Below are 27642 nucleotides of genomic sequence, written 5' to 3' on the forward strand. Positions count from 1 at the left end.
TAAAAGGAGACCGTTGTTCAGTTTGAAGGACATATGGATTATTTCATACCGTTCTAATAATGCAGCGTGGGAGTTTATGTTGCTAATGGAGCCGAGGACTCAAATTAATAGGGCAGGGCATTTTTTTCGGCATTCTTCACATAATCAAATCGACAAACGTATCTGATTACCACCATAGATGTACCAGTATGCCGGAGACGCGATGTTTGAGGCGCTCTGAGGCCGTTGTCACGAATATTGACTCCAAGCGGACTTCAGCACGTACATCGGCGATCTGAAACATAAAAAAACCAAACATAACGTAAATATTTCTTACATGTATGTGGAAGGGTAATCACTTCTCTATTGTGACAAACGAATGGAACAGATTATATGTCGCGATTAACTACTAAAGATGTGAATTATGAAATTCATGTGTTTGAGGTGTACATTTCTAGCTCAGGCAGCCGGCGACATCGGAGGGTTAGAATGGAGAAGGCGGATAACAGCGAATAAGACTGTGAAATGGATATGCTGCAATGGCATTTCTAAATAAAAAAAATGTCTTGTTTCAAAGATATCTTGGGAAAGACGTCTGCATTGCTGGCCAGTGATTATTTTCACACGCCGAATGAGGGGACAATGGCGGGACAATCTAAAATATATGACTATATCGCTCTTTAAAGCGCGTTCATCAGAGATAAAGATATCACCCTGAGTGCCCCAGGGAGGCGTGATAGGGCCCGTCTTACTCTCTATGTACACAAACGATTTCACACACAGGATGGGTAGCAATCTGCGACTGGTTGCTAATGATGCTGTAGTGTTGTCGTTGAGAGAGTGTTGTAGGATACAGGATGACCAGAACAGAATTTCTAATTGGTATGAAGGATCGCACCTTGCTGTGAATTTGGAAAATTGTAGGTTAATGCAGATGCTCAGGAAAAACAATTCTCTAACAAGGGAAACTCCTCACACATCCCCCTCAGATTTACTGGTAAGATGATCCACTGAATAGCCCGTCAAAAACTGAACGTAGATCAAGCATGGAAACAAGAAGATGTACTGAACTGTGAAAAAGAAAAACCAAATTAGAAACAATGACCGGTCCAAGGAAAAGAAGTGCAAAGTGGAGCGTAGTGGAACGATGTTGGACTGCGAAGCGAACGAGCTTTGTTCAAAACATTCTCGTGCCATTTATTTTTATTCCATAACATTGTGAACTGTCCGTCCAGTCATTGTAACGTTTGTTCTCTTTCTGTAGACTCGTCAGTTGTCGTAGTATACATTGGTTATAGAATAAGTCATGTAGTAAGAACACGTTACCGTCGCACGTAAACTTGATGAATAGTGGGAGCAGGTGATGTGCCACATAGACATCTCACACATATGAAAACAACAAATAAACGGGTGAGAACTATACCACAATAAAGAAATTCGAGTCAAGACATCCAAAACGGAACGCAACTTCAAAAACGTTAAAAACACGTTTAGACTGAGAACTGAGTAACGCTGTGAATGTAAAACTGTTGCACTCATTTGTTGCAGCTTATGTGACAAAACATTTTTTCATCATTTTCTTTGGGGTGGTCACATTCACATTCATACGAACACGTTAGTTGGGCAAGGAGGCTATTTCACTCACCTGGCGTACAAATTAGGTGCGTCGGTAAAAGAACCATCTCAGCTATGCATTTGCTTAGTTGGAATAACAGCTGTCCGTGTATGTACATTGCTCCATCACTGATAGTAGCTGTAAATATGTAACGTGGGTGAGGTTAAATGAACCTGATGTGTGAGAAAAGTAATGAGACTGAAATACTGCGAGCCATCCGGGTGCGCTGTATCGTTCTACTTGTGTAAACTGGTGTGTTCATCTCTTCCAAATGACCAGTCCAGGTTTGAGCTCCGTACAGCCACAACGTGATTTTTTGGTTGTTCGGTTGATTTGGGGGAGGGGAACAAACAACAAGGTTATCGATCTCGTCGGATTATGGAAGGATGGGGAAGGAAGTCGGCCATGCCCTTCCACAGGAACCATCCCGGTATTTACCTGAAGCGATTTTGGGAAATCAAGGAAAACCGAAGTCAGCATGGCCGGACGAGAATTTTAACCGTTATCCTCCCGAATGCGAATGCAGTATGCTAAGCACTGCGCCAACTCACTAAATACGTCACTTTTGCGAGTGCCATTAGTGAAGATGTGTTACTGTTGTGCGTTACGAAAATGGAACAGCAGAATTTAGAGCAGCGTTATGCCGTCGAATTTGGAGTTAAACTTGGGAAGTCAGTAGTTCAAGATGCGTATGGGAAACATTCATTATGAAGAGTTCAAGTTTTTCATTGGCGCAAATCATTTTTGGAGGGTGGAGAATACGTTGTAGACGAACCTCGCTTGGGGCGACCTTCAAAGACCGATGAAACGTTGAACTTGTGCGAGTGTTGTGAGATCGGACCAAAGTTGATCTATAAGGATTAAGGGTGACCCATAAATCTTAAACGTATTCACCGTACGTCAAATTTTAATCGACGGTCTCCACGTGTGGAAGATTTGTGCCAAATAGCGTCGAAAAACCTCACAACTGAGCAGAATTACAATCGGAGAATCGCCAATGACCACGAATGGTTCAGTTGTGAGGCCACAGGTGGTGATCCATGGATTTCCGTGTGCAGTCCTGAAACAAAGTGGGAAAGTGAGGAGTGTCTACAACGGGACACTCCTCGACTGAAAGAAGCTAGAGTGAGCAAATCGAAGATCAAAGCAACGCTGACTGCTTTTTTTGACAGTACGTGTATCGTGCATAAAGAATTTGTTCCTCCAGGACAAATTGTCAACAAGCGTTCTACGATGTCCTTGAAATGCTCAGGAAAAGGGTGAATCGAGAGAGGCTGGACAGAGCAGCCAAGTGGTTGCTTCACCATGACAACGCCCCGACGTCCCATGCCACTTACATCACGGAATTTTTGACCTCGAAAGACATACCTGTTGTTCCACAGCCCCCCCCCCCCCTCTCCTCACCCTATTGGCATAATCTCACTCATTGTGACGTTTTCTTTGCCCGAAATAGAGGATGATGTCATTTTGGGACTCTGGAGAACATACACATGACTGTGACGGACAACCAGTTGAAGCGTTACAGCGCTGGCACACCAAGACAGGGAACGAAGACCCCGCAGGTATATAGCTGCCGAAAGGAACTACTTCGAAGGGCACAGAATTGTTGTTTGAAAAAATAAAAAAATTGTTAGATAAAAAATCAGTGTCATTACTTTTCTCAAATACACAGCTACTAACATTAACGGACATCGGAAAATTGTCATTCCAGTTATTCAGACGCATAGCTGAGATGGTTTTTGGACCCGAGGATGACTGATGGTAGATCGAAATCAATTGCCTCTAATAAAATAAACAGTTAAAAACTGTGAATTGCATTATGTAATCCTTAACATTCATTAAAGCTGTACACCACCAACTCCATAACAATCTACGAAGGACGTTTAGAGAAACGGCACTTGTGGCATACTTAAGGACGATTTTGCTGCCATGAGGGTAATCTCGAGAAAGACCTGGGGTACGAATCAGAGAAATATGGAGTCACACGGAAGCATCTAGTCATTTTTCCTTCGCACCATTTTCGATTGGGAGAGGTCAGGGGATGATAAGCCATGGTAGTACGTACCATCTGCTATGCACCGTGTTGCGGCAGAGGAATCTGTATGTCTTGTATGTATGTATGTATGTATATACTAACGATTATGTTACGTTCAAGAACGCATTTTTTTGTTTTTTAATAAAACGCGATCAACATAGATAATATCGGTGGAAAAAGGAAACTGAAAGAAACATAGCAGAAACAGAATGGGCAGTATTATAGGTGTATTCATTTCCTGTTGAGAAATATTAGAAAAGCCAGGCGTTCCACCTCCACTTGTACATCTACATCCACTGCGGGTAGGTACATTGGATAACATTATCTTTTCCTGTTTCCCTGTTACAACTCGAGGTTTCAGGAAACGAAGGTTACGCTTTAACGTCCCGTCGACGAGGCGGTCATTAGGGACTTAGCCCAAGCTCTCCTTGGGGATGGATAGAGTAGCAACAGGATGTGTCCTCTCCAAAAGAACCATTTCCGCATAAAAAAAATTACGGGGGACTTGGGTACCTGGGTCCGCAGCTCGTGGTCGTGCGGTAGCTTTCTGGCTTCCCGCGCCCGGGTTCCCGGGTTCGATTCCAGGCGGGGTCAGGGATTTTCTCTGCCTCGTGATGACTGGGTGTTGTGTGCTGTCCTTAGCTTAGTTAGGTTTAAGTAGTTCTAAGTTCTAGGGGACTGATGGCCATAGATGTTAAGTCCCATAGTGCTCAGAGTCATTTGAACCATTTTCAGTACCTGAATGAGAAAATTAACCGGCGACTTTCCTACTATGAGACCCGCTGTGTCGCAACTACGACGCCTCTCTGGATCGAGACTTTCGGTTAGCCTCCGAATGAGTTTTTACATTAGCTGCAAAAGAAGTTAAGCACCCAGAAGACATGACCGGATGTCAATATAAGTTGGTACACGTACACACTAAAGATGTGATCAGGGCTCCAGTCCTCTGTCAGTGATTGAACAGTCAGCAGTGGGCGGTAGTATTGTTCATGTTTATTGCTACCAGGTTGGTGCGGTGTTCACCGAGGCGACGAAAGTCACTGGATAGTCATGTGCACATAAACAAATGGCCGTAGTATCGCTTATACAAGGTATAAAAGCGCGAAGTTGTCATTTGTACCTAGGTAACTGATGTGAAAATGTTTCAGACGTGACCACGGCCGCACGACTGAAGCTAACACGCTTTGAATGCGGAGCGGTAGTTCGAGCTAGACCCATGGGGCACTACATTTCGGAAATCGTTAGGAAATTCAGTATGCTGAGATCCACAATATCAAGAGAGTGCCGAGAATAGCAGATTTCAGGCATTAACTGTCACCGCGGACAGTGCCGTGGCCGACGGCCTTCACTTACAGACCGAAAGCAGCGGCGTCTGCATAGGTTTGTCAGTGCTAACAGACAAGCTGCAGTGGGTGAAATAACCACAGAAATCAGTGTACGGCGTTTGAAGAATGTATCTGTTAGGTTAGTGTGACGAAGTTTGTTGTTAATAGGTAACGGCAGCAGACGACCGATGCGAGTGCCTTTGCTAACAGCACGGCATCGCCTTTAACGCCTCTACTGGGTTGTTGACCATGTCAGTTGGACCCTTGACGACTGCAAAACAGTGGCTTGGTTAGATGAGTCCCGATTTCAGGTGGTATGCGCTGATAGTAAGGTTCGACTGTAGCGCAGACACTACGAAGCAGTGGACCCAAGTTGTCAAGAATGCACTGGGCAATTTGGTGGTGACTCCATAATAGCGTGGGCTTTTTTTTTTTTTTTTTTCATGGAATGGACTCAGTCTTGCGGAACAATTGGGCCGATCATTGACTGGATACTGTTACGTTCGGCTGGCTGGAGATAATTTGCAACCATTGATGGACTTAATGTTTCCAAACAACGATGCCTCATTGACAGGGCCACAATCGTTAGTAACTCGTTTGAAAATCATTCTGGACGACTCCAGTCAATGGTTTGGCCATCCAGCTCGCCTGACATGAATCTCAACGAATATCTTTGGGATATAATTGAGAGGTCAGTTCGTGGACAAAATCCTGAAACGGCAACACTTACGCGATTTTGGATGGCTGTAGAGGCGGCATGGCTCAATATTTCTCCAGGGGACTTGCATCGACTAGTTGAGTCCATGCCAAGTCGAGTTTCTGCGCTACGCTAGGCGAAGGAAGTCCACCACAGTATTTTGAGGTATGCCATGACTTTTGTTGTCTCTGTGTATAAGTGACGTGAACAGCATCTGTGGTGTCACCGCCAGACACCACACTTGCTAGGTGGTAGCCTTTAAATCGGCCGCGGTCCATTAGTATACGTCGGACCCGCGTGTCGCAACTGTCAGTGATTGCAGACCGAGCGCCGCCACACGGCAGGTCTAGAGAGACTGACTAGCACTCGCCCCAGTTGTACAGCCGACTTTGCTAGCGATGGTTCACTGACAAATTACGCTCTCATTTGCCGAGACGATAGTTAGCATAGCCTTCAGCTACGTCATTTGCTACGACCTAGCAAGGCGCCATTACCAGTTTATATTGAGATTATTATTGATGTATCAACAAGAGCGATGTTCTCCAATTATGGATTTAAGTTAAGTATTACATCAACTACGTACTTTATTTGCTACTATTAATTCCCGTAACTGTTCCAGACCTCACGCCAGTCTGCGTGAGCTAAACGCGTGCCTTTCGGCTACCTCCGAGTGGCTTGGCTGTCTTGCCAAGTCACTACAGCATCAGATGTTGAGTGATCAGCTCTATGACCGACACAGATCTGCAGCGTATTCCCGTGAAGTACTGGTATCAGCAACTGACAAGGGTTTGGGAGGGGCGTTATTCTAGGTCTCCATATGGCCAACTGGTCAAATCGCGCAATATCCAAATTTGTGGAGTGTTACGCTGTATAACAGTGGCCCGATGTTGGACTGCTTCGGATGTTGGAGGCAGGCTCAGTCATAGTTAACGTTTCGGTCGACCGTATCTAACCAACACAAGAGAACAACGCCGTATTACTGCACCAAGCGCATCGTAAGCTCTTCATATGGGAACCTTCCATCTGAAAAGATATAGTGACATTCTATGTCTCCCCGCAACACTGATCGGAGACTAATAGCAATCAGTCTTGAGAATTACCGTCCTACGTCTAGGCTGCCGGTAACGCCGATCACGACTGCGATCGGAACGTTGTCGCGACAGGGAAACTCGAACTCTGAGTGCTGATGGCTGGCGTCGCAACGTGTTCACTGTTGAGTCGCTGTTTCGCACTCCCCCTGACGATCACAGTCGGGTGTGTGTTGGAGACGTGCTAGGAGTTCCCATCGTTCCAGTTTTTTTTTTGGAGACCCACAGCGGTGTCAGGATGTGGGGAGCCATCGGTTATGACTTCAGGTCAGGGCTGGTAGTGATTGAGGGAATTCTGACGGCACAACGGTACATCAAGGACATCCTGCGTCTTCATACTCTATTTTTCAAGCGTCACTACTGTGGTGCTAGTTCTCAACAAGACGGTGCTCGTCCAGAGATGGCACGTGTCTCTATAGACTGTCTGTGTGATCTTATAATTAAATTTTCCTCGAGACATTTGAGTGTTCTCTTCATCCACAATAATGATGGAAGCGGAAGAAATGAATTAAAATTTGTGTCCTGGTCAGGACCCAAACCCAGGTCTCCTTGATTACTAGACAGGAATGCTGACCATTATACCACCGCAAAACTATGGCTGATATTGCTGAACGGACTACCTAAGAGGACATTGGACTTGGGTAGTCCGTGCAGCAATATCAGCCATAGTGTTTCGGTGGTATAATGGTTAGCATTCGTATCTAGTAATCAAGGAGCCCCGGGTTAAACTCCCAACTGTGACACAAATTTTAATTTATTTCTTCAGCTTCTATCGTTGTCAATGTGATCTTGAGGAACTCACATGGTCAGTACGTCTCCAGATTTGCCCCGGTAGAAGACGCCTGGGACCAGTTGGAACAGCAGCTCTGTCACCGTGGCAGGACACTGGATATCACGTACAGGTCAGAACAGCTGTGGGCCTGCTTGTCTCGTGAGAAGATATATGATACCCTTCCCAATTCAATTTGTCCGTGAGTCCAGACCAGAGGAGTGCAATCTCGTACGTAAGTGGGCACATACCGCCAAGTTCTGCATAAATTTGACTTGAGTTTGTAATCACCGAACAGCCGTACGTACCCTCTCAACCTGTGAAGTCCAGTTTTGTTTCCTCTTACACTTCTGAAGTTTTCACTTCTTTTGTCAAGCAGTGTATTTCTCCTTGTTATAGAGAGCATTTCGAGATCAGTGTGTGTGCGGGGGTGGGGTGGGGGGGGAGCAAACGGGTTTCTAATATAATGACTGATCATTCTTTCAACGAGTGCTCCTGGAATTTCTACAGTGCTGCTTTCTGAGACGCACTTTCCTTCTTCCGGAGTGATTGCTGCTCTGGGTTTGGACGAGTACCTCGGTTTCACGCTCGTGCGTGTTAAGTGAAACCGTTGGGTCACTTCTGTCTCCTTCACTGATACAACCTCGTAAATGTTCCTTGAATGACTATCTCTGCTCGAGGAGCAGTCGAATGAGTCTTCCGCAGACAACCTCCTCCTTGGGTGCATTACATTCGTCTGGACTCCTGCAACCAGTCACAACCAAACGTCTCCTACAGCTAACCTCACGTCGTCGTTACTTATTAAATCACCCCCGGATCATACTCCCAAATAGTTAACGGTTATCACAGAATCCAGTTACTTTTCACCGATCGCGTAATCAAACATAGCCTGCTAGCATTTGTTCTGCCACTCATTTTTATAGACATAGTACTGCAAATGCGACAGCAGAATGTAAATATAGAGTTTTCAGCAAAATCGTTTGAATTCATGTGTTCTCCATGTAGTCTAAATTGACAACGCAGATACATGTATAAGGTGACAAATGTCGGCAACAGTGCCGCAAATGTCACTTCCCTACAGGATGCGAAAAGTAACGGTACAAAACACTCAAAATATTTCTGGAGGAGTAAACTTTTTGTCACCTTTTGCAGGAGAAACAAAATCACGGGAGGGATTGTAAACTTCTTTGCGTGAGTTACGGAAGGCTTTATTTTGGTCATGTACGCCTCTTGTAATAAAGTATTGCTGTTTCCTGTTGGTGTCAGATTTTGCTGCTTCAGTTGCTGTTAAGGTCCATGATAAAAGGTTCATATTCGAAAGTGAGTAAGTTATCACTGAACTCAACGTAACCGATTCAAACTGTCTGCCCATCTACAGACAAGTACAGTGCTGTAATTGAAAGACACGAGGAACTTGTATGCTGAGCAACGGAAGTTCTACACAACTGTAGAGGCACTACAGAGATTGCTGGCGCCAGCTGACATGGCAGCTGCTGCGAAATGTCCTGGCGAGGGCAACGACAGCTGGTGGACAAAAATACGGGGAAACGAAACACACAACACAAAATCATGACTAATACGGTGTAGGAAGCTCTTCGGCATTCAAAGCAGTTTCCAATCGTCTCGGAATGGATAAGTACAGATTTCTTGTGCTTTTCAGTGGAAACGTAAACCATTCTTCCTGCAATATGACGGCAAGTTCACTCGACGATAATGGGGATGGGTAGCTGTCATTACGCACCCTTCTCTCCAAACGTAGACCACAAAGGCCCAATGATACTGATATTTGGCGACTGTGGCGGCCAGTGGTGTGGGGGCAATTCATCCTCATGATCTCCAAATGAGTCTTGGACGATGCGAGCTTTCGGTGGCCCTTTCATGTTTAATAGCATCACAACTATGAAACAAACTCTGTAACATGGGATGGATCTGATCATGCAGTATATTCGCATAATCCTTGAAACTGAACTCATCCAACCAAATGGCCCTTTCCCTTGCTCTGTAGTCAAGGTTTCATGGCTTCGACAGCACTTTTTGCTGTTACAGGCATTTGCATCAATGACGAGTAGTTTTGCGATTACAACTTGCCCTGCAATCCACAGATTAAGGAGCTCCCTTTGTGTTGTCTTGGTGTGACAGGGTTCGCGAGTCCGACATACAATCCTGGAGTGACTCTTGCAGCTGACGTCATAATCGTCTTTAGGGACCGTCTGTCACGATCACTCAACACACATTTTTGCCCGCGATGTGACTTAAAGGATGATGCGGCATAAACCTTCGACAGGGTGACTCTTGAAACACCAAACACTGCGCCTACCTCGGTTACGAGCATCGACAGTTTGCTCACGTTCGAATCCCCTTAGCTCCGCCATAATTCACTCATGACTACACTGAGTACACTTGTGACCACGACTGGCATTTTAAAGCTTCGAGGACATTCCACAGGTGCCGTTCGTGGTGAAATGCAGTAGGGTAAGCTGCGGGCCAGGCAGTCGTCTGAGTCTATGTTCGAGCTCGAACTCGTTGAGGTGTTTCCATGTTTTCGTCCATCCCCTAAAAGGCTAAAACTGTCACTTGCTCGTATTTACAGGTTGCGTATCTAATGAATTCGGGAGGGGAAAAACTGATTTTGAGTATTTCATAGTCATTGACAGAGTTTAAAAATTTAGCACTATATACTCATCAATAGGTATATTATCACGTTAAAAGTTTAATATAATAAGACATGTATTAGAGATAGAAACTGGATGTATGTCTTGAGGCAGCATAAATCACAGCACGGAAATTACATAAAATACACTCAACCAGTATTTGAGACGATTATGAATAAGCCTTAGACAAAGTTTCAAACCTTTACGAAACTTTTTCTCGATTTGTCGAGTAAGTTGACATCTGAGGTTGTTTTATAAGCCTACAAGGGAGTTCAACTCTTCAAGGAGTCAGGGCTTGGCGAAGGGGGAGGAGAGATGTTAATGATAGTGAGTAAAGTGAGGGAAAAACTGTGCATTAACCGCCTGTGAATGGTGTAGAATTTGTTGCTTGTGTTATCGTACTTTAACTGTACGCGTATCGTATTTTCTGAGGTGGAGATTCGGAACCATCCCAGCATTTGCCTAAACGAACGTGGAAAACCTCCTAAAAGCCCCTCTCGCAACGGCCAATGTACCAAAACGGTTTTCATTAGACCATGGATTCTGTTCAGGTCTCCATCTTGGCGTTAAGCTCTACCAGCAGCTATGCAAAACAATTTCATTTTTATATCTTCCTATACCTGGAATGAAATAACAAAGTGACTGACAGCTACTATAGCAACAACCAATCAGAGGACGGGGCTTGGCCACACTCGCTCACCTGCACACAGTTTACATGTCGCTATGCTACTGCAACACAACAATTGTGGTTTGTAGCGTAATTGTTGTGATTTCTTCTTAGACCCTTTGTTTCTCAGTGCAGTATGTTTCTTTTAGAGAATATGTAGAGCCAGTTGTACGATTACTTATGAGAGCGGTAAAGTCTATTGTGATCCTGCAAAGCGAACTCAGTAATGGGCGATAACTGGCAACATTGGAACGTAATCAGCACGGAACCGCATGAGTGGGCAGTCTTCACGTATGCCGGACCAGCAATAGCCCACCACCAATTTCCCAGCTCAGCTGTCGATCACTTTGTTATTCTGATTTACGTATAGTATCGGGCGTCCAAGACGAAAAAGACGTACAACATTGACATATTAGTACCAACCCATAACTGTTTAGACTACATATCTAATTTATGCAACCTTTGTTCTATTTAAACACATGATTTAGAAGCAGTGCTACCAAACTAAGCAGATTTAAAAAGACAGATTCTCTAAAATGTTTGCCGCACTACACAGCTATTGTTGTACCTCGGCCAGGTGCGCCTGTTTCGTCACCTTGCGTCCCCACTCCACAGAGCTGACTCGGATGCTGCAGAAACCGCCGAAGAGCCAAACAAGGAGACGCTTGAGGTCCGCCGAGTCCGGTAAATCTCCATTCGCAGACCCGGGACACCACCCCCTGTTACGTATACTGAAGGTATACCGGAAAGGATATCAAGCACTCAGGATACATTCAGTATACGTACAGACGGTTCCCATCGTGGTGAACGCCGCCACCAGTAGCCGACAGCGTTTCTGTTCTCCTCTTCCGGTCCAGCGACGATAAACTGTGGCGTACTGAACTTATAGGTGCTGACACACAGAACTGTTCCGCTGAGCTTAAGGCAGTAGTGCACAGTTGACCCTGCTACTACAGCCGAAACTTCAAAACAGTGGTGGCTGTTGGTTACAACACCCATTCCTCCCATCATCTTCGTAATGGGGAAAAAAATTATCACTGCGACTGAGAAAACTATGCATTCTTGCCTTAAGCTTTACAAATCTGGGTCCTTTTCTGGACTTTATTGGCAACGGTATTCATCATTTCCATTTGTCCATAAAAATAGAAAGCATATTTATACTTGGGAGACAAAGAGTTACACATATTTTAGAAATGTTTCAATTGTGAGGGAAGCGATTGCAAATATATTACAATGTGGTACTGTGATCTCACAAATAAAGAAAAATTGATACAACAACCGAGTGTGTGTGTGTATGCGTGTGTGTGTGTGTGTGTGTGTGTGTGTAGGGGCGCGCGCTTAATAGCCTAAATCTTCTAAGTCCTTCCATTTTCGGAGAGAGTAGTAACAAATCGAAAATTTCAGTTCTTCGACCTCACTTACTCTACCCCAAACTCACCGAATCACAACAAAAACGTCCACTTACTTTTATACCGCGACACAGTGCGATCATCGTCTAAAATTGTCAAATATCCTATCATATGAATCTTATTTACACTATGTCTCATTTTATTGCTCAACTGGGCCTCGTGAAGGAATCACTGCGCTCGAGCACTGTTACTTCTGCTTTATTGTTATTTGCAGAAATAAAAGTTGACGTACGCCTCTTCTCTTGAATCATAAAGTTGTTCACCTTACAGTGAAGCATCACCGAATGCTATTATGTATGAACTGTGAAGCAACAAATATATTTTCTCGGAACGTTTCGACCACTAGAATGTCAATCTCGTCCGTGAAATGGAAATAGGTAACGGTGTATCGTGCTGCTTTTCGTGGAATGATTATGATGTGATGCTGATGACGAAACAAACGTACTCGATAATCTTTGCATCTAAACGGTTTCAACCTTTAACGTTCCATTACTTTTTCTCATGTAAGCCAACATTCCTGTGTAGCTGCAGAATCTACAAGCTGCGCAGGCCGAAACGGTAAACGCGATTTTGTTAACGTGAAACGTAATGTCACCGTCTGATATTCACATATCGTATTCCTCAGTGATTTCTGCCCATGACTGTAGTTCCGTCCTTTCGTAATCTCGGAATTAGTAGCTTTGTTTATGTCAAGTTGATGATATTTCTAGGAACACAAAATTGTATAAAACACGCATACGCCAGTTCAGAGAAACACCGTTGCAAACAGCGTAAAGCTATTGTGTGTTCTCAGCCACCTGAGACTAATGCGGAGAATAAAGGCTAAGTATGCTGACGTACAAATATACATTTTATAGTTTTGGTTCTATAAACGAATGGGGCAGGAAATACCGTTAATAATTTTTGTGAGAAGAACCTTCACCATACGTTTTACAGCTGCTTGCGAAATGTGCATTGCTTTCTCGAGTTAATTTGATTGTACTGGATGGTTCTACAATCGTCAAATAAAGTAACAAGTTCTAAGAAATGACACTATATCTGTAGGCAGATTTACGTTAGTATCGACGAGATGAGGTGTGAAGGAAATATTGGTGATAAAAAAAAGGACAATGTTAAAGACTTCAGGGGCGCTTGTTATGACATTGTAAATGTGATACGGCGACAGTAGAACACTGTAAACATGTGCAATACGCTTCAAGGAAGCTCTTCAGTGCATTCCTCAACGAAAGCAATAGATCTAGGCTACATTACTACTTTGGTATAAGACGGTTTTAGGACCAATGATGACTACGAAGGTTTCGAAAATTTATTATACTCCGGCCTACTAAATCACTGCACAATACACATTCTTCTAAAATTGTCAGGTGACACATTCATCTGAAAATTGCTTCTACTATATCTCATTTTATTGACCGCAAGAGAAAAGAAGAGACCTACATGTGAACAAATTCTCCATTATGGAACCAAGAGATCATGAGCCAGAGGCCACAGATGTGACTGAAACTGGTCTCTTACAGTCTTCAAGAAAGGCCCTTGTTGCATTTTCCAGAAATTTCCATATGACTTTTGTGTTGAATCGATGTTACAAAGTTGTCGATTTTCTCCTCTCTCACTCTGAAACGTTACCTTCATGGTTATCTATTTGAACTACACAACAGTGGTCGCTTTGAACTCATTTCCATGAAAGACATCATCATTTTACTTTTCCCGGGAAAGTATTCGTTGCCTATTTCTCTCTCAGTTGCAATTTTAAACGGGAAAGAGAACACTGGAGAAACGTCATTTGTTTTTATTTTTCGTCTTTAGTCCAAAGCGTCGTAGCAGTACTTCCCTGAACGACTCGCATCGAAGGTTACGGGCGTATCTCGACCCCACACCAATAAAAAGCCGCCATTACTTCCTCTATCTCATTCATTACCTGCGGTGGGTTGCATCGTAAATCAGTCTCGAGATCCGGAATGCCCGGACACTGCTATCGGCCTCGAACGGTCGTTAGAGGGAACTTAATTAAAAATACTTTCCGCCATGATTTACGGTCGCTCTCAAGGATTTATAATTACCTCCGCAGAATGTGTCTTTCTTTGTTTCGCGTCCTTATAATTACTCCTTGCTCGTTGTTGATCGTTCGGAGAGCCGCCCAGCCATCTTTATGGTAATCGATAAAGGCCTTCGCAGCGCACATTTGCAACCAATTACTCCGGATTGCTAAGTGACTGGAAATCTTTTCGTGTGGCTACGCGTTCGGGGGATAGCCGCACTGTGTCGGATTAGTTAAGCAAGCAGGTCTCTTCGTTGTGGAATTATCACGTTCTGTTTCAATATCGTTTTATTTTATCAGCAGGGGATCTGGTTCGAAAAGAAAAACTCTTAGCAGACATACTAAAAAAATATTTGCAGTGAAATTTGATTCTCTGGCTGGTTGGGAAATGATTTGTAGTTTCCCGGAAAACGAATGAGGGGTTACAGCTGACAAATCACTTTTTATAATGGCAAAAGGAACTTTGTTGTTACTCGATGTTTTTTTTCCTTTAAGAAATGAGTTTTTGTTGTTGCTATAACTGTTGGCACAGTACCCGAGTGAATACAGTGACTGTATAGCAACGGCGACGAAATGGCTGTGCAAATGAGAAATTGAATAGCTCATGTTATGGTCACTTGCAGTTGTGGCATATTTGTCCATACAGGTGGTTATTTGGAGGTATAAGTCTCCCGTGGCTATATGTAACAGTAGCAGAAACTAGAAAAAGAAACATGCCCGAAAAATCAGGTGTCTTGAATCTACAATACAGCCGTCTGTCGTTGTTCAATAAGTTAGCGGTCGCGCTAGTACCAGTGTAACAGGATTACACAGTGTTACGAAATCTTCGATGTGTATGTCGTATTTAAGAAAAAATGATCTCTAATTTTCCTGCAACAGAAGCAAGCAATTAATACAGTGTATGTCGATGTTCGCCATCAAATTGTTCGTCTTCGTAACACATATTGCTTTCTACAGGATGCGTTGCGAGGCCTTGGAGTAAAATGAGGAACTGTCTTCAGACACATACATATTTTTGGCGTGGAGGCCCTGAAAACAAAGTTCGTTGAGTAGCAACTTGTATTCGAGCATGAATGAATCAACTTCATGGGAATTATAATCGCAGAGTGAATGTTGATAGTTGGAGATGTTCTCATATTATCGGCTGACTCGAGGCGTCGTTGTGCAGCGACATTTTGACTAATTTCGTACTCGTCATCTTCGGGCGTAGTCTGAAGGTGACATGTAGGAAAAGCGTCAAAACGGCACTGCACGACGACACCACGTCTCAGCTGATACCCCGAGAATACATCATCAATGAAATCGTCTCGCATTTTCATGTAGGCATACACACCAATTTCAGTAGAACTGGCAAAGAGAAGAAATCTATTAAGGAAAGCAAACTGCCAAATAAACAAATCCACTAATATCCGACTGCAGCATCGCTGACGAATTTCTCAAACTTGGTAAATAACTTGAATATTTGGTAAACAACTTGAAGATCTAGGCTTAATAAAACGAAGGTGTGTGGAATGGAGTTCGAATGTGAGATCTGTGGCTGTAAACACTGATGGAAAGGTGGATTTGGATGGAGGATTCCGGGAAAGTGGCAAAGCATACAGCGTTTGAGGTGACATAACTACGGACAGCGGACGCCGAAGATATTCGGAGACACAGTTCGGTAAAGCTGTTACCAAGAAATATGGATGGAAAGAGTTTGGCCACCCGCCGAGGACGATAAAGATAGAGGAGAAACAGAATCTAGGAACGGAAAAAGGGTGACGAAAGAAGTAAGGCATGTTCATTTCAAAGACCCCCTCACGGCATTCTTCCGAATTGTTTTTGGAAAGTTGTGGACAATCTAAAACTGATTGATTCGATGGGGATTTTAATCTTGCTTCTTCCGTTGATTTCATGATTCTAAAAGTTCGCTCGGCTGAGTTCATTCGAACGGGAAAGAAGGCTTCCACGAGAAATCCAGTGAGAGAAAACGAAGCTTTGGTCTCCCGAAACTCTGCTAGATTTTACAGTACCCCTGCCCGAGGTTGGTTGCTCAACTGTCCTGTTTCTGGTGCTGTATATGTTGCTTAGGCAACAAGTGGAAATGGGACAGGTGATAAAAGAACGAGTGAATTTTGTTCTTTTTGTGACTCAAAGAGTTTGGAGTAGCTACATTTCCATGTGAAGCCCTTATCTGAAAACCGCTGTGAAGCGCATGTCTCTGTTAGGGCCTATTCCTGTTCCATACACGTACGAAGCACGGGACGAATGATTATTTACACACCTCTGGCCGCCGTCTTAGTATTCTTATCTTTTCTTCCCAATGTATGTAGCCTGGCTTTTGAAACTTTGTAAGTTTTCCCGGGACAGTTTGCATCCACCTTCTAGCATCTGCCAGTTCAGTTTTTCACTGTCTCTGTGACGCCCTTGCGTAGGTCAAGCGAACCTGTAAACATTCGTGCTACCCTTTCCCTAGAAGTTCTGTATCCTATGTTAGTCTCAGACTTCAGCACAAGTGTTTTTTAAACAATCTACTTCGAAGATTGATCGCATTTTCGCATTTCCTCAGTATTCTACCAACGAACCTAAACCGACACCTACTTCATCTACGACTGAGCGTATCAGTTCGTTCCATTTCATGTTCTTACAAAACTTTACCGCATTTTGGATGTGGAGAAAACGGAAGAAAGGAAACCAAATCGTTTGAAATGTAGGTGCTAGAAAAGGATGTAGAAAATTAGGTGGACTGCGAAGAAATGTCATTTTCCTTAGTGTCGGAGAGGAAAGGAATAATTGCAAACTACTGCCTAGAGGACGGAATAAGATGACAGACCATCTGTTGAGAAACTGCCGAACAGCTTCCACGATACTAGAGGTAGCTGTTAGGGAGAAGAGAGAGACTGAAATCCACTGAGGTGACGAAAGTCATGGGACAGCGACATGCACATACGCAGATGGCAGCAGTATCGCGTACACAAGGTATAAAATCGCGGTGCTTTGGTGGAGCTCTCATTTGTCCTCAGCTGGCTCATGTGAAAAGGTCTCCGACGTGATTATGGCCGCACGACGGGATTAAAACAGTCTGAACGCCGAATGGTAGTCGAGTTAAGCGCATGGGACATTCAATTTTTTAAATCTTTAAGGAATTTTAGGCGTTACCTCTCCCCGCAAACAACGCAGTGGACGACGGCCTTCACTTAACGACCGAGAGCAGCGGCCTTTTTATAGAGCTGTCAGTGCTAACAGACAAGCGACACTGAGTGAAATAACCGTATAAGTCAATGCAGAACGTACGACGAACGTAGCCGTTAGGACAGCGCAGCGAAATTCGGCGTTAATGGGCTGTGGCATCAGACGACAGGCATGAGTGCCTTTGTTGATAGCCTGGGTTCGTCACCATATCGGTTGGACCCTAGACGACTGCAAAACTGTGGCCTCCCTAGGTGAGTCCCGATTCTGTTTGGTAATAGCCGATGGTAGGGTTCGAGTGTGGTGCAAGCACCACGAAGCCATCAATCCAAAGCACTATGCAAACTGGTGGTGACTCCATAGAGGTACGGCCTTTGTTTACATGGATTGGACTTGGTCCCCTGGTCCAGATGAATAGAACTTTCATTGTAAATTGTTATTGTCGGCTACTTGCAGACCATTTGCAGCCATTCGTGGACTTCATGTTACGAAACACAGAACAGACGACGATGTGCCATATCACAGGACCATAACTGGTTTGAAAAACATTCTGGACAGTTCGAGCGAAAGACTTCACCACCTAGATCGCCCAACATGAATCCCATCTAATATTTATGGATCATAGTCGAGAGGTCACTTCATGAACAAAATCCTGCACTGGAAATACTTCACTATGGACGGCTGAAGATGCAGCTTGTCTCAATATTTCTGAAGGGGACTACCAACGATTTGTTGAGTCCATGTCACGTACAGCCGCTGCACCACTCTGGAAAAAGGAAAGTCCGATACGATATTAGGAGGTATCCTATGACCTGCGTTAGTATATGTAACTGATAGCAGTGGAACTCGGGTGTAAGTGCTAGTCCGGTATGAAGAGGAAGTATTGGCAGATTACCTCGAATCAGAGGAAAAACAGAATCTGTTTGTATAGTTCCCTTCTCTCATTTTGTAGTACTGTACAGTGGTTTGAAGATTACGTGGCCCGTTAACTATTTACCCGGGAAAAGTACCGTATTGGCCCGTCGCAACTGTCGGAATCAAAGCAGTTTTCGTGTCTGTAAAAGTTGGTGTGCGCGTGTGCCCTTGTGTGTGTGTGTGTGTGTGTGTGTGTGTGTGTGTGTGTTCGCACGTGAGTTTCAGAGACAGAAAGTAACTTCTGCAGCAACGCCGGCGATGAACAGAGCGAATGGCCGGAGTCTGGACACCCCCTGGGACAACCGCCCCTTTTCGACGAATCAGATAAAGCACACTCGGGCGGCCATTTTGGTAGGTGGCGAGCAGCAGGGGATGCTGGGAACCGGCGCCATGATGCAGCCGCAGCGTTAGCGGGTGGAGGGGGGTGGGTGAGCACGGGTGGGTTGGGGTGGAGTGGGGGGTTGATTTACAGCAGGCTGTTAGGGGCTGCCTTTTGTTGCTCTGTTCCGGGGGTGGCCGGCGCGCCTATTGTCCGCCGGGCTTTTGCGCCTGCCTGGGGCGTCTCTATAGCGCCGACTGTGTGCCCGCGCCCCCGTGTACAGCCAGCGCCGCTAATTCTAGAGCGTCACAGAACTCTCCAGAGTTCACTCTGTTTCCCATATTCCCTGTGCTACTCTCTGCATGGAGTACTGCCTCCTCCTGGTCGAAAGGCGGGGTTTCAGGATTGCTGAGTCCTGCTGTTTAATACTAATAGTACCACTTGCAAAGCACGTAATGTCACAAAGGAAGCCAGACCATTCCGTACGAATACCAATCGGAGCTTTAGAGTTGCGTTTCCTAGTCGGAGGATCATACAGGCTCAGTCTTAGGGTACTTCAAATGACAGATTCGCAGTAGTTACAACATTTATTTGAGGGTCTCTGTCGTGTAGGCGTAACGTCTTGAACTCCGAACGTCCTGAGTCTCGGGTTCAATACCAGCCACTCCTTATATTTTGAATAATGGGACTGGGTACGTTAAGAAGTGATATTTTTTGCAACATGCTGCTCGACAGCGGTGATGGGTCAACTGGATATTTATGCCCACAATCAGCTGATGCGTTCAATGACCTTCTTTGGGAACACGATAAAAGGTCGTTTCAGTGGCACTGATATTGGTCTAAACCGGTTGTTCCAAAATTCCCCTTACAAGCTTCTAGGACTAGGAGAGGGGACTGAATAGACAATATTTTGAATTGGAACCCATTTCCAAACATGTTTGCTAGGTAGCTATGTAATAGGGTAGTCATAGTGGGGGCTGGGGTGATTACGTCGGGTTGTCTTACGTCATTTGACGTCTGTCATACCTCTCCGACGTGGCTCGAGACTCATTCACGCGTCTGTGAGTGGCTGAGTACATGTTTGCAGAACACACAGACGTGGTCCTTCTGAATAGCGAAGCCGACGGTAAAGAAAGACCTGCTCGTTGCCTTTATCAAGAGAGTTCTCCACGATGTCTGACTCCATAGCATACCCTTTTCGCTACAATTACGCAACGGCTTCGAGAAATGGTACCTCCACCGTCAGCAGCGGTGTCTGTGGTTCTGCAAGGAGAGGATTTTAACTGTGAACAGCAGTGTTTGTGAAAACTGATTGCGTTCCTTTTTGTTTCTTCCGTTATTATACGTAGAATTCTAAAACAAGTGGTTTACTGGTTCAAGCCTAGTAAATTACTAGGTGCCGTTACCACCATCTTTTCAAATGGTTGTCCCACGGTAATGGTACGTTTCTGGACATGGATTCCAATTCAAAATATTATTTACTCAGTCCTTTCTAGAAATCGTAGAAGTTCGTAAGGAGAATCTTACAGCTTCCGGTACAAATACTGATTTTTGCCTATTTAAGTTATTATCGAGTCATTTATGTTTGCTACGTCATAATGCAAGATGTTAAAACAATTTTTGTCCACTGTAGTACATGGCCCATGTGGACTGCGAAAAGTAGCAAATTTCAACAAAGTTCATAGAGCAGCTGACGGGGTATAGAAGAATGTCTTTTTCTTAAGTATAAGGAGTGAGTCTTCTTCTGCGAATGGCCTTGGCGAAGGCGTCGGACGAGCGGACATGGCTGAGATGGAAGACTACCCTCTAAGACAGAAGAAGCACCTTTGATCATTGGCATCAGTGTGCCGAATCAAATGAAGATACCTGTATTAACGACATATAATTTGTATCTGTAAGGAATTGCCTTCAGAGCTTTCTGAGTATGTGTGTCTAGGGCAAAGAATTGCGGATATGAAACACGAGCCGTGGGAAAACACAGAGAGAAGAGGACCGGAGAGTGTGAGATGTGCTGGTGCTGAAAGACACCGAAAATGAAGACAGCAGATCAGTTAATAACTGAGAACGTTGTGCGCGGGAAAGGACTGACGAGAACAAAGGTCTCAATGATGGGGTGTATGTTATGACATCATGAAGTAATTTCGATGTTACTAGAGGGTGTCGTAGATGGAAAAAAAACTACAGGGAAAGACATAAACAGGAATTCAGTACGTGCTACCTCGAGGTTGGAACAGGAGAGGAATTTATGGCGGACCGCTTCAGATCAGTCAGAAAACCGATGAGGTAAGTAGTTTGCTAACGAGATTAGGCCTACGTGCGAAGTAACAGTGGTCCGCCGTGTATTTCAGTATTACTGAACTTTGCGAGCGGCCCAGATCATACTGCACTCATTGGATAAATCGAGCGCGAATGGTCGAATCGATGCGCTGATTAACGTGTTGCATTGGGGAGGAAGTGGGATCAGATCCTCGTTCCACCACGGAGGTTAATGTTGTACCCTTCTTTCCTCTAAACTGCTTAAGGCGCAACAAAGGTTTCCTTGGGAAACGACACGGGTCGATCTCTTGTCCCACTCTTGGTGAATCCCAATCTGTGACGACCACACGTTCGAGAGGACTTAAAATTTTCTTTGAATCTGGTTCGATGATTCTTTTGCCTCGTTCTCTATTGTCAACTCTTTGTCACTTTCTGTACTGTCACATAGTTTCGGACCGCAGAGATACCATTCAAAAACAGTAACTAAATCCGAAGCGTTCGTTTCTCCTTCAGTATCTCGACGCAGAATTTAATACGCGTTGCGTGTACGTTACAGTCAGACAGTTTACGATGTTTTTACTTTTCTGTTAGTCACCTTCAGTAATTCTATACAATAGAAATGCCGTTACTTTCAGTAGCACTATAATCCCAGTGACTTCATCCACACCTCGTGCAGTGGAAAAATTTCCTTTAAATACCCCACATCTAGTGATGAGCCTGCAGTCACTCGATAGCTGGCTAACGGGACAGTGAAAATTTTAACAAGCGTTATACAGCTACTGGTAGTATTTTTCACATAGACGATTGTTACTTTCTTCTTAATGATTTTGTTGACTGTCCCTTTTGAGCTCGAAGAAAGGAGGGAAAACGGTGACACGTCTTCTCTAACAGCCACGGTACAACATCTAGATTCGGAGACACTTGGAAAAAGACATTTCAATCTTGCGGAATCATATTTCGAAACTTCTAAGCGTTCATTTTCAAGTCAGAAGGCACTGAATATAGCTCACTGATGAATTGCGAATGTAGCACAAGATTGAAAACGCGCCTGCAAGTATATTAACAGTCCTTCGTTTTCCGCAGCTTCCAAGACCTGGCATTAAGTAAATCATTATCTCATAAAGTGGAAAGTAATTTACAGCTGTTTGAACAGTGCTAAAGATAAGTGTCGGTTTGTGAAAGTAGTATTAACGGAAAACACCTTGGAAGCCGTTTTGTGAACAGTAGTTACGTGACCGGATACAAAATGAGTCACTAACAAATTATGGACTGATTCGTCAGCCGATGCCAGGATTTTAAATTAACCTGCCAACTACAGTTACCTGCAACCTATAGCATGAGGTTCAGTTTCTCTAAGAGAAATGAGTGATAAGTGGAGAGTGAGTAATTCGCCGTAAGAAGTCTCCCTTCAGGCATTTCATTGGTAATACCAAGGAAGACGCTCCACGTAAAATTATCAGAACTTCTGACTAAAGAAATTTCTGACTAAAGACGCAGCGCTGAAGAGCAAATCTTATGGAGCGAAACCCAATGTATACATTTCATTAATTTTGACCAAAGTTAGTTAGTTCCCAGTGAAAACTACACATCGCCTCCCATACCTCTCCTAAGAAAGAGCGTGTGAAATATGACTCGGAAAAATGTAACAAAGCATTTCATTACGCCGTTTTCCGTTATTTGTGTGGCTATATTTCAAAACGATTAACTTTATTCTTCTTTGTATATGAAAAATAGTTTGAAATGCTGAACTTCACTGGAACCAAGCAGGTTAACGTTTGACTGGAATGCAGATTCCACATAATTCTTAGCTATATACGAGCGATTAGAACCGTCAGCGATGAGGCCATGCCGGCACTGTGTAAACAGAAAACAAATGCCGAAGCGATGTTTAAGAGAAACTATGATATATGTGTGATGGTAGATCTCCTTCCTGTATAATCGTTTGAATACACAGAATACGGGAACAATGAACTAGGTGCTTACATTGAAGGTGTACTAACGTTGTTATTAAACTCAACTAGCCTAGAATTGTGGGTTGTGATATGTAAAGTATACTACAAATGTGGAGAAATCAAAGGAAAGAATGAATTTACGGAAAAATGTATGTTAAAAGTCCTGATACGGTATGTTAATGAAGTTACTGTACTCAAGTGTCAATGAAAATTTGCCGTCATGACATCGGCAAGTTTTAACATAGTCCCTGGAGTAACGGAGTACTTATTTGCAAAACTAAACTTACAGTTTTCGCTATAATGTTATACTACAAATGATTGTATTGTTATCAGTGGCCACACATAAGAAATTCAGTATTGACACTGTACTAAAATTGTAAGTCCGCAGAGCATTTCAGTAGATTATTTATGATACAGTTACGTTTATCGTTTTTCGCATTTGTGTAGACCAGTTTAAATTGTAATTTTTTTAATCGACTAGGAGAAATGCTGTACTTCATTCCAGATGGAGAGAGTAACATCGGACAATTTGCACAAAAGCACATCTGATGCTAACTCGTTCTTCACAGCATCATATCGCCAACTCCCTTCTGTTTTCTCGCTTAAGAACCTCTATCGTTTACCAGTTACTGCAGACAGTATCTGAGTTATCTGTTCACAGGTGACTACTTCATATTTTCACAGTTACACAAAATTGTCTGGATTACTCACAAGTGTATGCAAGATAAGCGTTAATTACATTTCGAAAATAAAGTGCATTCTACAGACTATCGCAGTTTTGAAGGAAAATGATGGAAAAAAATCATCTTGAGATGACTATAAAAAGACAATACCTTATCTGAATAGATATTCACATATTTACACAAAGAGAGACTCAAATTTCTTATTCCTGCAGTAATTGCAATTTTTAAATGTTGCGCACGATTAGTTCACTGGGTTCAAATGAATCTTAGAGGTTGTTTACAAGCTAAGTACCTCAAAAGCCAATTCAAAGATAAAAATATGTCCTCGTATCTACTGTTATTTATAAACTCAGGAATACTTGAAACTCTAACTTTCAAAACATACATTGTACATCATAGATGACCTCTGAAGCAGTTACAATGGAAAATGCATATGTTCTTCTTACACGTAAAAAGCCCCTTAAATAATACAATACATATAATTTACAGGAAAACTGTTCTGTATATATTTACATTGTCTCACTCAAGTTAAGGCAATCTTTGTCACTGAGACATTAAAATAAACTGCAGTCACTCAGAATATGTTAATTTTATTTGTATACTTTAGAGATTCTTGAATCCATTCTTCAGGTAATTTTAACATTTCTTTTCCTGCAGATGTGCATTACTTATGTTCACTGTTTATTTTGGCTATAGAAACATTATCAGAGAGGACTAAGATTATCTCTTAGATATTCCTTTACCATGTGCGAGAAAAGCACCTATTGCTAAACTTTTTCCATGCTTACATTGCACCTCTGGAAGTACTCTTGCCTCGCCAAATAGTAAACTTTACTAGCAAACTTCTTTTTAGACAATATTTACAAATAATAGCTACTGCAGACTTTTTGTAATATTAATAACACTTTGATAACATATTCTTAGTGACTGATCGCTTGAATAACTTTTACCAGCATTGCACAGTCATGATGGTTGTCTAGTTTCTCTAGCACTGCAAAGTTGTAACTTCTCACTTCTAGGAGATATCCTGTTTGCAAATGAATTTTTCTTACATTTCACACACATTAATCTAAAACAATTCTGTAACTGTACTCAGACATTAAAACTTAACTTAGGCGCATCGAAAGCCTTGGAGGCCATCTCAGTTTTTGATACCTTATGTTTAATTTTGCAGCTTTTATACTCTGTATGTAGGAATTGAAAACAGCAGTGGAAGAAAGTGTTAACCCTATAATTAGTAAGGATTAGATTGACCACTTTATCTATTGCGTGTTCCAAAACAGCACATGCTGACAAGTAATAATTCTCTCTGCATTGCTAGAAAGCAACATCTAGTATATAGAGTGCTTTGTCGTATTGAATTTATATTCTTGTCTTGAATTTAACCAAACACATAACATGCAATAGCTTAAAATACGCTCTTGTGGGCTAGCACTTTTTTTCGTTGACCCCTTCACTTTGTCTTCCTGCTTAGCCAGATCACAACCACCGTCATACACAGGGAGGGAGGTAGAAAAATAAGCTAAAATTCATTTAATTTGACTTTCGATTAATTACTTCAGCTGGAAGTTCAACAAAGAGAGCAAATAGAAATCTTACTACTTACTCGCTTTTCCAAACTTATCACAACCGTTGCCGTACAGAAGAAATCGGTGTATCGGCAGCACTTGCTATCCATATGGCCAATTCTGAAAAAGAAACAATAAACTGCAGCTTGCGGAAGAACGCACAAAGTCACAGGTGCGAATTTGTCTGCTCAGCATTACTGTAATTAATTGCTGTCAACTTAAGAAATTGTTTCGTCGCGTGTATAACAGTTTTGGATCAGGCATATTGCAAGGCGTTATGGCTTCACTCACATCATTGTCACGCATGTAGTCATATACCAAATCTGATGCAATAGTACAAGCTATACCTTGTGCTGTGAAACAAAACAGTGTAAGATATACGTTGTCAGTATCACCTAGACAAACGCGAACAAATATCATTTTCCACCAATATTTACGGGTAACAGAAGTTAATTCTTCTTTCCCCCTGTACGACAAACATCATATCCTTAGACTATGCATACTGTAGTCCGATCACTCATTCATAACTGTTTTCGTTTTGTGCGATCCACTGGGAAATGTTTCCGAGTAAACGGAATAATTGTAATGTAGGCGACTGGTCTACGGAATCCTGATTTTGTAGAGAAAGACTCTTAACCAAGTTTGCAAAACAATATTTGCATGAGGGCATATTAAACAAAATCTTGAAACAGTATGCTAGAGAAAGGCGAGATGTATCGGAATAAGGACTTCACTCAGATTCAAAGCTGGCTTCGTGGTTACAAAAATGGGTTCACGTATTTTTATATACTTATATACCGTCTACGTCAACAAAAGTACAGGTAATGATTTTCATTCACAATTCATTCTACTGTCAGTGGTAACTTAGCAGAGACAGAAATCTTGCACTGAATGTAATACATTGTACCCCACACGACAGTTACAAATTGTACGCGTATCCTAAACGTTTGGGTATCGCTGTTGAGACACTGGGTGACCATAGCTTGTGGTCCATCCTCCAGAGATGTGGAAGTGGCACCTGGAGGGTGCAACCCCAGTGATAATCAGAATTATCTCCCAGCTGTGACTGGAACAAATAAGCAACTTATCTCACTTAGCTAGGTCGTTCCGTTCTGTTCCTTCTATCAGTCTCCCCACACCACCTAACCACATGTAATTGTTCTGTCAACTCCATGGCCTGATACTCTCGCACGTACCTCACCAGGGAGCACCTATTTTTATATTAAAGGTTCCCCATCCTCCGGATACTACCTTCCCAGGCACTGATTTTGAATTCGTTGGGACACGGGTTCAAATCCCCGTTTGTCGATATGTATTTTTAGTCTTCCGTGAGTCCCTGACTCGATTAAAAAGTGTCAGAGATAGGTGCAGTTACTGCTCCTTACGAAATGTAAGATTGTTTTTCTGTCTCTAACAGTCCAACTATGGATAGGATGTCAGGGCCCTAATCTGCAATCTGATCGTTTCGTAGAAGTAGAATTAATGGAAAAAGTAGGAGGTGGTATGATGTTTTCGGTAAAACATAAATGCTCAGATAGTCACAATGAGGGACAACTGTTCCGGATCACAGACGCAACACAAGAGGAAAGCGCGCAGCGCAGAACGTACCTGCTCGCGATCAGCTGTTCACGTGAGCCGACGCGCCGAACGGGGACAGCTGTCAGCGGCTAGTGACGTAGCTCCTGACGTCACCGGGCTGTCCTTCGCTCAGTTTACAGCGCACTCCAGGCGGCCGCCGGCCAAGACGATGTGTGTGTGTGGGCTCGGGTTGCGTCGGCGACGCGGGAAGAGAAAACAGGTAGGCAGAGGAGTCGGGAAGCGAGGCGGTTCCGGAGCGGGCGTTCTGGAGAAGGGGACAGATGGGTGTGGGCTAGAGGCCGCCTGGCTGGAGGCCAGCGGCGGCGCGTGCGGCGCGCCTGGAGTCTGGAGTCGGTGTGCGCCGAGGCCCGGGCGGACGGCGGCGTCGCGCTGCCGACGGCCACCCCCTCCACGCACCCCCCAGCAACCCCTAGCGGCTGCGCGCGGGGCGGGGAGGGGGCGCGGAGGGGAGCGAAATTTTAAAACCGCGGCCCTGCGGCTGCAGCGGCAGGGGTTGCTGCGGCGCTGCGACAGCCCCTCCGCCCTCCCGCTTTTCATCGAAGTCCTTACCCGCGCCCTTTATTCCGCCTTCTCTGCACCCCGCTCTCACCCCTCTCTTCGTCTCTCTCTCTCTCTCTCTCTCTCTCCCTCTCCCTCTCCCTCTCCCTCCCTTCCCTCCTTTTTCTTTCTGCAGAGCCAGTGGCGTCCGCGCCGAAATGCCGGTGGCGGCGCGCGGTCACTACCGCCACAAATTCGCCAGCCTCCGAACAAAAGTGGCGAGCTACTGTGCGACCAGGAGGGGAACCGACGGAAAAGGAACAGCGCACAGAGAAGAGGGACAAAGAGAGGGAGGGGTATAGGGCAGAACGCAGGCGCGGAGAGCAATAAGCGCGCATTGGCATGCACGTCCGAGATCAGGGGGTGGGAAAT

The 27642-nt window shown here is 43.8% G+C and overlaps 1 long non-coding RNA gene across 1 annotated transcript; it reads right to left on the reverse strand.

Annotated features, from left to right (window-relative positions):
- LOC124719113 lies at window positions 1–27045 on the reverse strand. The gene is made up of 3 exons (XR_007005989.1): window positions 26743–27045; window positions 25173–25254; window positions 1–274 (listed from the first exon to the last, which is right to left on the reverse strand). It is a non-coding gene; the product is annotated as an uncharacterized LOC124719113 (long non-coding RNA).
- Between the last annotated feature and the right edge of the window lie 597 nt (window positions 27046–27642).

This window comes from Schistocerca piceifrons, chromosome 10, assembly GCF_021461385.2.
Source record: "Schistocerca piceifrons isolate TAMUIC-IGC-003096 chromosome 10, iqSchPice1.1, whole genome shotgun sequence".
NCBI classification, from domain to species: domain Eukaryota; kingdom Metazoa; phylum Arthropoda; class Insecta; order Orthoptera; family Acrididae; genus Schistocerca; species Schistocerca piceifrons.